The sequence below is a fragment of the Salmo salar genome, chromosome ssa11 (genome assembly GCF_905237065.1).
Source record: "Salmo salar chromosome ssa11, Ssal_v3.1, whole genome shotgun sequence".
NCBI lineage: Eukaryota > Metazoa > Chordata > Actinopteri > Salmoniformes > Salmonidae > Salmo > Salmo salar.
The window spans coordinates 34270292-34285169 of record NC_059452.1 but is presented as its reverse complement, the minus strand read 5'-3'; the positions used below and the strand labels follow the sequence as shown (position 1 = coordinate 34285169).

Sequence of the window (14878 nt, the reverse complement as noted above, 5' to 3'; positions counted from 1 at the left end):
TCATGACGGCCGGGCATTCATGAGGATGAGTCCGTTTCTGCTGTAACATGAACTCTACAACGTGATGAAGCTTTGTTGCTCCTTGCTGAAACAAGCAAATTGTTGTAGATAACGAGTCTTCGGCTGCCTAGGCGATGCCCCCCTCCCTGACGCAGCAGTACATGCAGTCACGAGCAGAGAAGAGGAGAAAATGTGCATGTTTTTGTTGTTGTTGCTATTCGAATGGTTATTACAGTGACAGGATCATTTGGGGAAAAGGAGATGCATTTAACCCAGACATTCTGAATCAGAGAGTTGTGGGAAGCTGCCTTAATCAACGTCCACGTCGTCGGTGCCCAGGGAACAGTTGTTGTTGGGGGTTAACTTGCCATGGCTGACCAATTAGTTGACTCAAGTGTGTGAGTGCTGGGGGGGGGAGTACACTCCTTTGTTTACACTTGCAGTCCATCATTGCTTTGCGTCCTAGTATGTGATTCCCCTGATAGTAGTCTCCCTGAGCTGTGTGTCCCCTATAGGTTCTCCTGAGCCAGCTAGTTATATGACAGGCTGATGAACCAGGGGTCTAATTGATTAAGCAGAGAACAGGAGAGAATTATCAGGTACTCTGAATTATCCTGCTCTATACTGCCACTAAGAGGTAGCCACACCTCTGGTAGTGTGACACTTAGTAGGGGGGTAAACCCAATGACTGTATGGATACACCCCCTCATTCTTTACCCCCATTCATCTCCCAACAACCCCCTATGGGCAGTGATGGACCCCTCAGGTCCTCTGACTTGTCATATCAAGGGCGTGCCGTTCATCAATGCTGCTAGTGTTATGATATATTATGTGACTGGAATATTAAGTATTTGAAAGGCATACCCACACACTGAAATAGGGAATTTTAATGGGAATTTGACCTAATGTCCAGGGAATGTTTTTGGTTTGCTAGGTATGCTGCCAAAACGTGATACACGTCAAATCAGTTTTCTTGATCTTCTGATCTTGTGTGAAAATAATGTTCTATACACTGATCTTTACAGGAAACCTACTGATCATAACAGTTTGAGGGCTGACCGTTGTCACCCACTTCCCTTGAAAAATAGTTTGCCCTACAGCCAATTCTGTCGAATCAAAAGAATTTGCAAAAAACAATCAGATTTCGACAAAAATATGGCTGAGACGTAAAGAAAGTTCAAGGAGAGGGGGTACAAAAATGATCAGATTAATATTGCCATTGATCAAATTCAAATGAGACATGACCTTTTTCAAGGTCAGTCTCGCAAAAAGACGCATTCTTGCGTTCTAACTACCCGCTATTCAAAGTGCTCTGAACAAATTAAGGGAATCGTTCACAAACATTGGCACATTCTAAAATACGATGAAAGTCTTGGTAATGTGTTTTCGGACCTTCCCTTGGTCGTATTCTCGCGGGGCAGACATCTCAGAGACCAATTGGTACACTCTGATTTACCACCCCAAGATATTCCTGAACAATGTCTATTTGCACCCCTACTGGATGGAAATTACAAGTGTAATGGCTGTGCTCAATGCAATGGCACTTATAAATGTAGATCCTTCAAACCCCCACAAACAGGGAAATCGATCCCAATCAGAGGTCTTATTACGTGCTCCACTAAGGCAGTTATTTATCTTATAACATGTCCTTGTGGTAAAAATTATGTGGGTAAAACAAAGCGTGAATTAAAAGTACGTATCTCAGAGCATCGTAGCACCATTAGGTGCAAAAACTTGACTTACCCAGTTGCGGCCCACTTTTTGGAAGCAAACCACTCGATTTCGTCTCTGCGTTATATTGGCATCGAACATGTCACCCTCCCTAGGAGAGGGGGTGACCTTGATAATATATTGTTAAAACGAGAGGCTGCCTGGATCTTTAACTTAAAGATCCTTGCACCCTTCGGCATTCTTGCGATTATTGTGACTTTGCCATTGTAATTGTTTGTAAGCTTGTGTAGTCTAAAATGAATCTATGATCGTATGATATCCATTTATTTTTTTGTATGCTGTTCTTTGTATGCCATTTTTATATTTGAGAATTAATCAATGATATCAGGCCACACTTGGCCATGATTACAGACACCTGTGTGTCTTCTGACACTATATAAACGAGTCACCCTGCAGAGTTTGTGATCATACCCTGATGAAGACAGCTTGGCTGTCCAAACGTTGGATATTACATTTTTTTGCATCTGAGCTCCTAGAATGTGCGGCTCTCCCTTATTTTCAATGCTGCCAGAAAGGGACATTTTCTTTTTGATTTAGTGAGCAATGGCAATGTTTTGACCTATGCCTGGTTTTCTGAGTATTGTATTCATTCAGCCCATATTCTCATTGTCCTCTATGTTATCTGTACCATTTATTCAGAGTTATGTAAATCCTTCTCTGGAATGGTTTCTCACCCACTCAACATTGCATGCAATGTGTGGTGAAGCAGGGTTCTAGGAGAATCATGCCCATGGAGTCAGAGAACATTACATACAGTACATGGGACATGGTCTAGTGTTGCCACTGCGGTTCACATGCCACACACACACACACACACACACACACACACACACACACACACACACACACACACACACACACACACACACAAATGTATATTCACTGAGCATACCAAATATTAGGAACACCTTCCTAATTGAGTTGCATGCCCCTTTTGCCCTCAAAACAGCATGGACTCAACAATGTGTCGAAAGCATTCCACAGGGGTGCAGGCCCATGTTGACTCCAATGCTTCCCACAGTTGTGTCAATTAGGCTGGATGTCCGTTGGGTGGTGGACCATTCTTGATGCATACGGGGAAATTGTTGAGCATGAAAAACCCAGCAGCGTTGCAGTTCTTGACAAAAACCGCTGCGCCTGGCACCTTTTGTCTTGCCCATTCACCCTCTGTCATAAGGGTGGGTATAGCTGGTGTATGCAGTCAGGCGCAGGAGAGCAGAGAATCGGGAGCAACGTAATTATGAATGGTGCAAGGTAAAACACTACACTTGCCCAAACACACAAACATCAACTTTTACGCACAGGCAAAAAACAGCACCCGTCGAAATAGCCAGTCACCAACATTACCGAACATGACAAACAATCCCGCACAACACCATGGGGGAAACAGAAGGTTAAATACATGAACAATAATTAGGGGAATGAAAAACAGGTGTGTAGAAACAAAGACAAAACAAATGGAAAATGAAAAGTGGATCGGCGATGGCTAGTAGACCGGCGATGTCGACCTCCGAGCGCCGCCCGAACAAGGAGAGGAACCGACTTCGGCTGAAGTCGTGACACCCTCTGAATGCACACTATAGACAATCCATGTCTCAAGGCTTAAAAATCCTTCTTTAACCTGTCTCCTCCCCTTCATCTATACTGGTTGGAGTGGATTTAACAAGTGACATCATTAAGGGATCATAGCTTTTACCTGGATTCACCTTGTCAGTCTATGTCATAGAAAGAGCAGGTGTTCTTAATGTTTTGTACACTCAGTGTACAAACGCACACACACACATCCTCTTGCCTTTGCTGCCAGGTCAAATGCTCACAGTTGACATCGCTCAGGTGGCATAAGAGCACATCAAGAGTTGCTAGACTCGACTCAGCAATGAGTGGGCAGAAAAATGCATCTCTGCCACCTAGCCAGGCAGCTTGTTACTGTGTGCATTCCAAATGGCACCCTATTCCCTATATAGTGCACTACTTTAGACCAGAGCCCTATGCCCCCTGTTCAATAGAGGTGCACTGTAAAGAGAATAGAGTGTAATTTGAGATGCAGCCTGAAGTTCACCCATCAGCCATCAGCCATCAGTCAGAGGCTGAGCTAGCTCTTAGTGTAGGCTTCTCTCTTCTCTCTCTCTTTCTCTCTCTCTCTTTCTCTCTCTCTGTCTTTTATCCCTTGTGGCCTTGTGGAGGGCCGTTGCTGACTCCCCCACCCACCCGCCTTCCCATCACCCACTCACTCTTAGACATCTCACTTGTGTTTATCAAGTGGTGAGTCCAAGGCTTTGGTTGGATTTTATTGCTCTTTTAAAAAGAGAAGCGCATGAGATGGAGCCAGCAAAACAGTTGTTTTGGTAACACATTCTCTTTTTGTCCATCAGCATGGCAGCAAAGACACAAAATGGCTTCCTGCCTGGCCTGTAATGTACTGGATGAATTAGGGCAATAATTAGCTAGAATGAGATTGATAATTTGCAGCTTTTATGAAAGGAATGTTATGCAAGTCTGACTTTGTAGAGTTCTTTCAGAATGATTGCATTGCTACTAAACCAATAGAGGTTTATATTCAAGCTGTCTTCTATCACCAACAAGGATCTATGGCTGTTTTTTTTAGCATTTGTATGCTATACTTAATTGCTAAATATTAGTTCAGCTCATGTCACAGTAGAAATTGACACAATCTTTACATTAATTATTTAGTAATAGAGCCCAGTGTCTTTCACATAAAGGTATGTCTCCTTCACACTTTGACTCAGCAAAATAGCCTAAACTGCTTCCTTGGCTATTTTCTATTCTGGTTAGTCATCAAACACCTCTGGCAAACAACACACTGTCACATCAGAAAAGCCTTACACATGGCCTAGTACAGTCACCCTGTGCTCACCCTCCAGCTCCTGAAAATAAAAGAAATATCTGCTCACTATTTGGCTCATTTCAGGAGTAGTGTCTTTTGGGCAGAGTCATTTTATAAAATAACTATTTATTTCACCTAATTTTAACATTCTGTCATAAAGAGCACATGTTCAACTTCATAAAAAAAACATTTCCATCTCAAGAGGTTAAATGAAGAAAATGACTATAAAAAGTGACAATGAAAGTGATAGGGTTGAACGTAACAAGGTTGACCTTAAATCAGCCATAACTCCCCTTGTGACGCGACGTAAAGAATGTTGCAAATGCCGCTGTCCATGGTTCTGAAAGTGAGAGGAGCAATATCTAATGAGGGGCATTTTTTTATTTACAATAAAAGTATTCATGTTATGAATGAGGAATAAACTAATGCAGAAACCTTAAGCTGCCCTCGAAAAGCAATTTGTCTGGGTCCCACAAATGATGACAATCATTTTTAATGGACTTCAGCTGCGCAGATAATGCAGGTTTGAGGGATTAAATGTTTACCTGCTAGAAAGCCAGCTATTGCTCTTTGGGGATGGATTAGGAAGAACTTGGCACTGAGCTTTACAGCTCTGGATATACAGCAGTATGGCTGTGTTTTTCAATCAGAAAAAAAAATTGAATCTCCAAGCCACTAATCTGGCCAACCCAGAACTAAAATCTTGCGCCAGCTACATGATTTAGTTCTGGGGGGGTGACATATTAGAAAAGATACTAGAACAAGCAGCAGAAGCAGGGCCTTAGCACCACACCCCTCTCTCTGCAAGTTTCCGGAAAGTCTATGGACCAAATGTCCCCCTCCGAAATTCGAAATTGTGATTTGTCCAAATGATCAGTGACGAAAATCCAGCGGAACAATGTTCCTCGTTAGTTGTCGCATCCCACAGTCTGTTGAAAGACGCTAAAATATGCTACGTGTGTCTGTCCACGAGAGATTAACAACCCAAAAACATCAAAAATGAATACTGGCAGTGGCATAAGTAGGCTATGGTAGATATGCTGGTAACTGCCAAAATAAAGTAAACACTTGAGTAAATGAGGGATCCAAAGTATATTGAAAGCAGGTGCTTCGATACAGGTGTGGTTCCTGAGTCAATTAAGCAATTTAAACATCCCATCAGGGTCATGTAAAAAAAAGCCCAGTTGATCATTATTTTGGCTACCATGGCTAGAAGAAGAGATCTCAGTGACTTTGAAATAGGGGTCTCAAAGGAGCATAGGGGGTTTAAAGGGTGTGTGTGTGTCTCAGTCACCAGATCTCAACCCAACTGAACACTATGGGACATTCTGGATCAGTGCCTGAGACAGCGTTTTACACCACCATCAACAAAACAACAAAATGAAGGAATTTCTTGTGGAAGAATAGTGTCGTATCCTTCCAATAGAGTTCCAGACACTTGTTTAATCTATGCCAAGGCACACCGAAGCTGTTCTGTCGACTCTTGGTGCCCAACGCCCTATTAAGAAACTATGTTGGTGTTTCCTTTATTCTGGCAGTTACCTGTATTTTAGCTTGTATAAGACCTAAGCTATATATTATTGTTACACTGTCCATATCATACGTCATGATGTCACAACACAGTGAGCGGAGGAATAGAATCATGCATATACAGTTAATCAAAACATTGTTCTCATGTAAGTATTTTAGTGGGCGTGTTGACACCAATAGTTCACATTCTTGGTTGTTGTTATGAAATGTTTTGGAGAAACGTTTGACTCTGCACCACACACACACACACACACACACACACACACACACACACACACACACACACACACACACACACACACACACACACACACACACACACACACACACTCTGGGTGTGTTTACTATAAAGTGTTAGTAGGGTGTTAGCTGGACAATAGGATCAGCTCTGAGCCTGACACCGTTCTAATTAGACCCTCAGTGTGTCCCAAATGGCACCCTAATCCATACATAGTGCACTACTTTTGACCAGAGCTCTATGGCCCATGTTACAGTTTTTTCGAACTGCTTACTTTTCATGTCACACGATTTTTTAAACCTCTCACTCAAAGTGCAAAACTACACACCAAATATCCAAAACCTTAAGCTATTTCTCAGCCTTTGACTCTTTTTAAAACACTTTTTTCAAAACACTACACACAATTCTCTACCTAAAACACAAAAATCTAACAGGAAGTGACTTGCTTTCCTTTTCCAAACACAACCAATCAAATTGCTACACTTATTCACCAGGTCATACACACAATAGGACAGAGGGCAATTACCAATGTCCCTGGACAGCGTGGGGGTAATATAACTATGTGTGCTGCCATCACTCAAAACAGAGTCCTCCATCACAATGCCACACTGGGTCCGTACAACACCGGCCATATGCTCACTTTTCTGGATGCAATTTACACAATGCTTATCCCTGATCCAGATCAGGAACCTGCGAGATTTGTGGTTTTATGGGACAATGTTAGTTTTCACCGGGCTGTTCTGGTCCAAAACTGGTTTGCCACCCATCCACAATTTGTAGTTTTGTACCTACCCCCATATTCACCTTTTCTAAATCCCATAGAGGAATTCTTCTCAGCCTGGCGCTGGAAAGTGTATGATCGCCAACCCTATGCCTGCATGCCGCTTCTCCAGGCAATGGAGGACACATGTGGGGACATAGAGGTTGCCTCTGTCCAAGGTTGGATACGCCATGCTAGGAGATACTTCCCTCGATGTTTGGCAAGAGAAAATGGATCTTGTGATGTGGACGAAGTATTGTGGCCAGACCCAGCCCGGAGAAGAGATGAAGCGTAGCTTAGCACTGGTGACTGCCCCCCGGGACCCAACACACACAATTGTGTTCTTTACTGTATTCTAAAGAATATACTTTTGGTTTACATATGTTTATGGTTTTGTTGTATGCTACTGTATACACCAGTAATGTTTGGCCTAATAAATATTTTCTGTTTCTACATTGCATTGGTGTTTACAGTGTACTTGTTACCCCTCTCAGCAGATTACTTTCACTGTAGAACATTGTATTGAAATGTAGATATAAGCCTATGAAAGACCAAAGAGCTTTAGATTTAGAACAACAGTGTTTACATGGTATATCCAAAAATGTACTATTAGGAAAGCAGTGTTTGCCATTTGATGCAAATACTTCATTCTGACATGTGTTTATGGCATTTTGAATGCAGTGTTACATTTTGAAGGAGATGTGAGGCATTTTGCATTTTGTGTGTGCAGTTTAGGGAATTGTGTGTAGAGTTTTGAAAAAAAGGAGACAGTTTTGAAAACGTGTGTAAGCAGTTGGAAAAAACTAAAAGTAGTGCACTATATAGGGGATAGGGTGCAATTTGGACATAGACATGTTTTTCCAGGGCCATAAAAGGCCTATAGAATGGACCCACTACTACCCACCCCATATTTACATATAATTTATTTAACAGATGCTCTCTTCCAGAGCGAGTTATCAAGCTACGGAAGGATGAAAGCATCTGCTAAACATAGTCAAGAGTTTCAACGGAGTAATAAAAGCATGAAAGTATTCACCTGTAGATCAAATACTGTTGTACTCCATCTAACGGTTGTACTCCTTGCTTTACTATAATGCTCTGGGTGACAGTTACCCACATGGACAGATCTATGATCAGCTTACTCTTCCACAATCCCAACCTTAACCATTAGATGGGACAATTGAAAGCTGACCACAGATCAGCATACATATGTAGGATCTTAATTTGATCACACTTTTGTTGTTGAGAAGTTTCCTTGCAAACTTGTAGTGTATATATATATTTTTAAGCTTCTAAAGTTTGTTATTTCCACTTTTATATCAGACCGAATATCAGAGCCTGAAGAATGTGTTTGATGTGCTGTGTGAGTCTGTATGCTCCCTTCCTCCCTTCATTGAAGTAATCACGTATTAAACATGATTTTACAGGTGAACGCAAGGGCTTCACCACAGATTTCACCTGTCCAGTCATTTCTAGTCAGTGGTTATGTCAAAGAAGGGAGGAAGGAAGGATATACTTTCAAAGAATGTGGATGTCTCTGCAGGCTGGTGTGGGGGCGAGACCTGGGTTCGAATTCTATTTGAAATCTTTGAAATAGTTTGAGTGTTTGCTCTAGCCTGCCTAAAGTGCCAGATGGGCGGGTATAGCAGTTCTGGGACTATTCTATTGGTCCATTAAGCCAGACAAGCTCAAACAAGCATAGATAACTTATCTGAAATTATTTTAAATAGAATCTGAACCCAGGTCTGGTGTGGGCTCACAGGCCCATTTTCCATGAAGAGGAAGAGGATTAGCTGGAGACTGTCCTTGAACATGATAATTATTGGGTTGGAAATGTTAATTAGTCTTTCGGACTAATCAGAGCACGACATCTTTCAGTAGCCCTTCACACCCGTATACGGGTTCAAATGGCAGATTTGGAACATAGTGGCTGTACAGAGCTCAGGCTCTGCGCTTCACAGCTCTGTATGTGTTTTGACTGACTGCTGTTCTGAATTTGAGCACCGCGCCTCCCGCTAATTGGGCAACTTGTTATTATCTGTGTCTGTGTGAGGGGAAATGCTTTACATTAAGATGACTCGACGTTGAGGATTATAATAAATACCACTTTGATGTCATACAGTCCAAATGTGCACTTCACATTTCCAAATAAAAAAACAAATGCCATATACAGTGTCAACGTTTATAATCACTATGTTTGATGTTCAGTTACAAGATGACATGGCGTCGTACCTTGGGTTGTTCTGAACAGAACGAACCAATGTTTGTTTATTGTGAGAAAAAAACTGCAGAACACACACCTGAATACACTCATGACATGACTCATTTCTATGTGCACCAAAATTAGGATCTGTTTCTCTGAATTTAGAATTTTCTGACTTAGTTATCAACAAAATGCTGCGAAAAGTACAGAAAATGTAAAATGCCCATAAAATCAACAGTGTAATGTTTGGACTCAGTCTCGTGTCAGGTGAACTGTTGTGAACTCACTTTTGGTCTAATCATTTTCCCATAATCTCCAAACTGTTCCCTTTCAATTGCTACCATGGTTATGCATTTGCTTTTAATATTTCTTCTGGAAGAAACATTTCAATTTAGCCCTATCCATATAGGATAGGATTTCAAATTCCCACGAGTGTAAAAGGTTAAGGTGGTGTGATGTTCAGTATAATGTTATTATGATTTTAAGCAGGTCCTTGTTTTTTTGCATTATATAAATGTTCTCCTCAGTAAGCATATTTTTTTGTCTCCGAGATGTTTTGGCAATCAGCATATGAAGTAGATCCAGCTGGGGTAGGAAGTTGAATGTTCATTTTTGAAAAGCGTGACATTAATATTTTGACAGTCAGCTCAGCCTCAGTGCCTGTTGAATCTCAGTCAGAGGCACTTCTAACACAAAGGAAAGAAGAGGGAGACAGTGGTCGTCTCGCCTATTACACTCCCATGTTTGTTACAGCTGCTGAATTTGTTACAGCCAACAGGGCCTTTGTCAGGCTTCTCTGCCTCCCCTGCAGCCAAGCCGAGAGAAAATGGAAACCGGCATTTGAAAGGGTATAGAACTAGGGCTGTTGCGGTGGCCGTATTACCGCCACACCGGCAATCATGAGTCATGACCGCAGTAAAATTCCACGTGACTGTTGAGTCACTGTAATTGAAACTGAGAGGAAAACATAGTCGTTGTGGACACTGTTTCAAAGCCTAACTAAATGAAATGAACAGCGCTTTCTAAGTTGATGATTCATTCAAAACACACATATTAGAGCTTATACATACGCATAGGCCTATCTATGAGCCCGGGAAAAAACGGAATTAAAATAATGATTGTGCCGTTATACATTACATAGCCTACCGCATCTTATGCACAGCAGAAAAACATTTTTAAAAAACTGATTTAAGATGTCATTGGTACATAATTGGTCTAGCGTACTCCAAAATTAAACAAATTCTAGTAATCGCCTTTGAGTGTGGACTGTATTATTATGCATACTGGATGGACCTTGTGCTACCCTCCAAACCTTCTATCCATGAGTCTGGGGAGAACGTTGAGGCCTAGGCGATGCTGCTGGTTCACTGATTGTGCAGGACGGCTTACAGAGTTAGCCTACAATTATAGTTAATTTGTATTTGATTTTGAGTAGTCTAGTAATAGGGAATTTTTTATAATTTCATAATTCATTGGCTGAAACATTACCTTTAGCTAAAGAATATCTCACCACCGTGTGTTTCCATCTCCTCCCATCTCTCCTTCATTCCTGTCACGGATCCCTCCGGAACTGTGTCATTATGCACACCTGGTCCCGATTTCCCTGATTGTAATTGTATAAATGTGTCCTTTGGTTTCCATTGGGCTGTCGATTATTGTTCCAATGTCTGTTGTGCCTGTGAGTACCTTTGCCTTGTTGTTTTGGCTTTCGTGCCGCTTGTTTTGCGCAGATGATTACGGGTCTCGTCCCGTGTGGTATCATTGTGCGCTTGTGTATTTACTCTTTTTTGGGGTCTCAACCCTGTGTTTTGTATACGTGTTTGTTTGGTCTTCGTCTCCGTGCTTTTACCAGGCACGCTGTAATTTGGGTGAAATTAAAAACCCTATTACGTATTCCTGTGTCTGTCTCCCGATCCTTCACCCAACGTGACAATTCATTTCTCAAGCACTCAGAGAGACGGTCTGTCAACGGTTAAATGAAATATGTTTTGTTCTGAAAATATGTTACTATTGATGTTCACGAACAGATTTCACTTGGTTTCCCAAATTAAGCACTGGGTAGTTGCAGTAACATGGTTGGAGAGCCCATGGCATACAGAGTTTGGGTGGAATATTACTTGAACCATCCCTCTGATTTGATCACAGCAAAAAACATTCCACTACCACTGCATTGGTTGACATGACTGACCAGTGGCTTAATGCTATGGATAATGGCAGGTATGTGGGTGTACTATTTTTAGGTTTCAGTGCATTGTTTCATTTGATTTAGTGGATAATGAAATACTTTTGATAAAATTATTGCATTATGGGTTTAGGGAGGCAGCATTGAATTGGGTACAGTAATATCTAACTAACAAATAGCCTTCCCTGTAGCTCAGTTGGTAGAGCATGGTGTTTGCAACGCCAGGGTTGTGGGTTTGATTCCCACAGGGGGCCAGCACAGAAAAAAAATGTATGAAGTGAAATGTATGCATTCACTACTGTAAGTCGCTCTGGATAAGAGCGTCTGCTAAATGACTAAAATGTAAATATAAAAACAGTTTACCTATATCAATGGGTCGTTTTCGTCCCCTCATGCTTTAAACTGTGGAATACCGCAGGGCAGCTGCCTTGGGCCACTTCTTTACTTAATATATACCAACGACCTTCCTTATGTCTTATCTCAAGCTACTACATTTGCAGATGATACTACAATTTATACAGCAAGACAATCGGTTCAACAGGTACAAGAAGCTCTACAAGTAGATATGGGAAATATCAGGGAGTAGGTTTTCTGGAACAAAGTTGTTTTGAATGCCAAGAAAACCAAGGTTATAAGTATGGGGGAGTACAAATTGAGGAAGTGGCAGAAACCAAACTACTGGGAGTGGAGCTGGACAACTGCTTATCATGGTCGTCTCAAATAACTCATCTATGTAAAAAAAAACTAAAAAAATAACATATGCATGCATGATCAGAAGGATCGCTAAATATTTACCGGGAAAGATTCTTAAGCAAATAACCCAAGCATTAATTGGGAGTCAGGTGAACTACTGTTCTGTGGTCTTGGAAAATGCATCAGCAAGTGAAATTAAGAGGCTGCAGATTGCACAGAATAAAGCAGCAATGATTGTTTTAAGGTGGAGATATGATTATTCTGTTGTAGTCATGTACAATGCTCTTGGGTGGTCATTAATCAACAAGATAATACAAAATAACCATGTTTTTTCCCCCATTTAAAATGGTCAAACTCCATTCTCAACAGTATTCAGTTGGTAAGAGACAGACAATACTAGGAATAGATTGTCCATCATCTACTGTATGTGTTATCCGGGCAGAAAAGAGAAGTGGGCAAAATAACATTTAGATTCAGAGCAATAAAGAAATGGAAGAATTTATCTGAGCAAACCAGAAACGTTTCAATATATAAATTCAAACAATACTTTAGAACCATTTAAATATAATAAATTGGAAGGTTGTGCAGGACCATGGTAGATGAAGGAACCAATCTATCTTTTCAGACTGTTAGAGTATTTATCTGGTCAATATGGCAGGGTATTATGTCTGCTGTTTGTAACAGTTTGTTATATGAAAAAATGTGATTGTATTATAAATTGTATTTTAATGTTCGAGGACTCTTGGGATGTTAGTCCGAATGAGGACTAAAAGAGATCCAAATCAAATCTCCGGTGTGTCTGTGGATTACATTCTTGGACATTTCTATCTCTGTGTTGTCTTCATTCTCAATGTCAGTGGGTGAGAGTGCTTTTCCGAGATCAGGAAGTGATGCTATTGTGCACTTTCTATTATTCTCTGTGAAGAAGACACATCTGGAGGTCATATAGTGGCCGAGCTATCCTGGTGATTTTCAATTTGATTGTAGAGATAAGGTTGATCCTTTCAGATACAGGGCCTCGCTCACTGAATGAATCCCCTGGGCAGAATAACAGACAGGGAATGTTATAGACCCTAAGTTGGTAAGGAAAAGGCTCAAAGCATGATTGTGTTTCCTCATGCAGCTCAACCTCTTGGACCCCTGGTATGTCCCTTGTAACAGAAGACACACCAGGAATGAAGCCGCTTTTTAGAAATAGTGAATACATTTTGCCTCTATATACTGTACCTTGAGTTAGTGAGCCCTTTGTAACAGAAAAAGGCGTGTGTGTGGGTGCATGTGTATTTGTGTAAGGTGGGTGCGTAATACTGTGTATGGGATTTAAACATTTTACCAGTTAACTCAATCCCCAAAGATATTGCCACTCATAGTCAACAATTGTAGGCTATTGTATCCAGCATTAGTGTATTGAGAGTTTGATGGGTAGTTTTTGAGAATTAGCCCTCAGTGAACGTTACCAGGCTCCTCCAGTATCATTGACATTCACTTTAGAGAAGTTCCATGCTTCATTTGAAAAAGTCAAAATGTCCGAATTGTCACTGTTGTTCTTCCTGTAGTGTATTCATCCAGCATGAAAATGTACACACATTGGCCTTCCCGCTGGCATTGTTATTCTAACACTCACAATCCCAACATGACTCCCAAATGGCTCCCTTTTCCCTATTTAGTGCACTACTTTTGACCAGAGCCTTATGGACCCTGGTCAAAATTAGTCAACTATATAGGGAATAGGGTACCATTTTGGACGGAACCCCAGTCTCCTGAGGTTCAACACAATTCATTCCACTCTATTTACTTTCTCGGCAGCTGAGCAAATTCCAACAGTTAGCCTTTTTCGGAGCCGAACGTGAAACTAAAACTACAAATAAATCTCCAAAACTAGGCCAATATGTGCTGCTTACTTGCTATGTACACACTACAGAGCACATTTTGGTTATTTGTAAGCACAAACTAGCTCATAATTTGAGGAAGTCATCAGCTGGTACTAGGCACAGATGCTGAAAAAGCTATTAGTGTTAAATGTCACCCGTGGCGGTAGCTTGTGCATCTCGTTTACGTGGGTGAGGTCTATTTTTTTTTACCTTACATGTAACCCCTGGATAACAAGACGTCATTCTCCTTCCATGTTCCATCTATTTACCTCCTAATGCCCTTGCTTCCCCTCTGCAGTGAAGAAAAAAACACCCATGATATTAAACCCCTCTCATATTCTTCCATTTGGAGATGAGCCAGTAAACCATTTTGTGCTAAAAATAGTTTCCCTGATGAAGCACCTGCATGCAGGATCAGGATGCTGCTTCTACTGCTGCTTTGGCAGTTGCTGTCTCCTCCTGTGTTACTCTGCTGGGTATTCTCCCATGCAGCACGTCTGGCCCTCCCTCCCTCCTGTCCCTCCCTCCCTCCCCCCTCAGAAATGCTGCAATGCGTCTCCCATAGCCAAGAGTGGGTCAGTGTAACTCAGCCAGCGGCAACATAGCTAGCTAGCTTATCATCCCCATGGCAACAGCCAATGGGGTTTGCAGGCTGAAGCTAATGAGGCTTTTGCAATATTGTTGTTGTTTATGTGGCATGGAAGAGACTGTATATAACGGGTTTAAGACATTTACAGAGAAGAAATAGGATGGCGAGTGAGGGGACCTTGGAGGGAGGGGAAGCCTGTGTATGGCTCACAGTGTTAGTCTGCAGCTAATTGTGTT

General features: G+C 41.5%; 1 protein-coding gene across 2 annotated transcripts in view; it reads left to right on the top strand.

The window, feature by feature from the left end:
* Positions 1-14878, top strand: part of LOC106562493 (microtubule-associated protein 1A) — a 74812-nt gene that overhangs the window by 44711 nt on the left and 15223 nt on the right. The window lies entirely within an intron of this gene.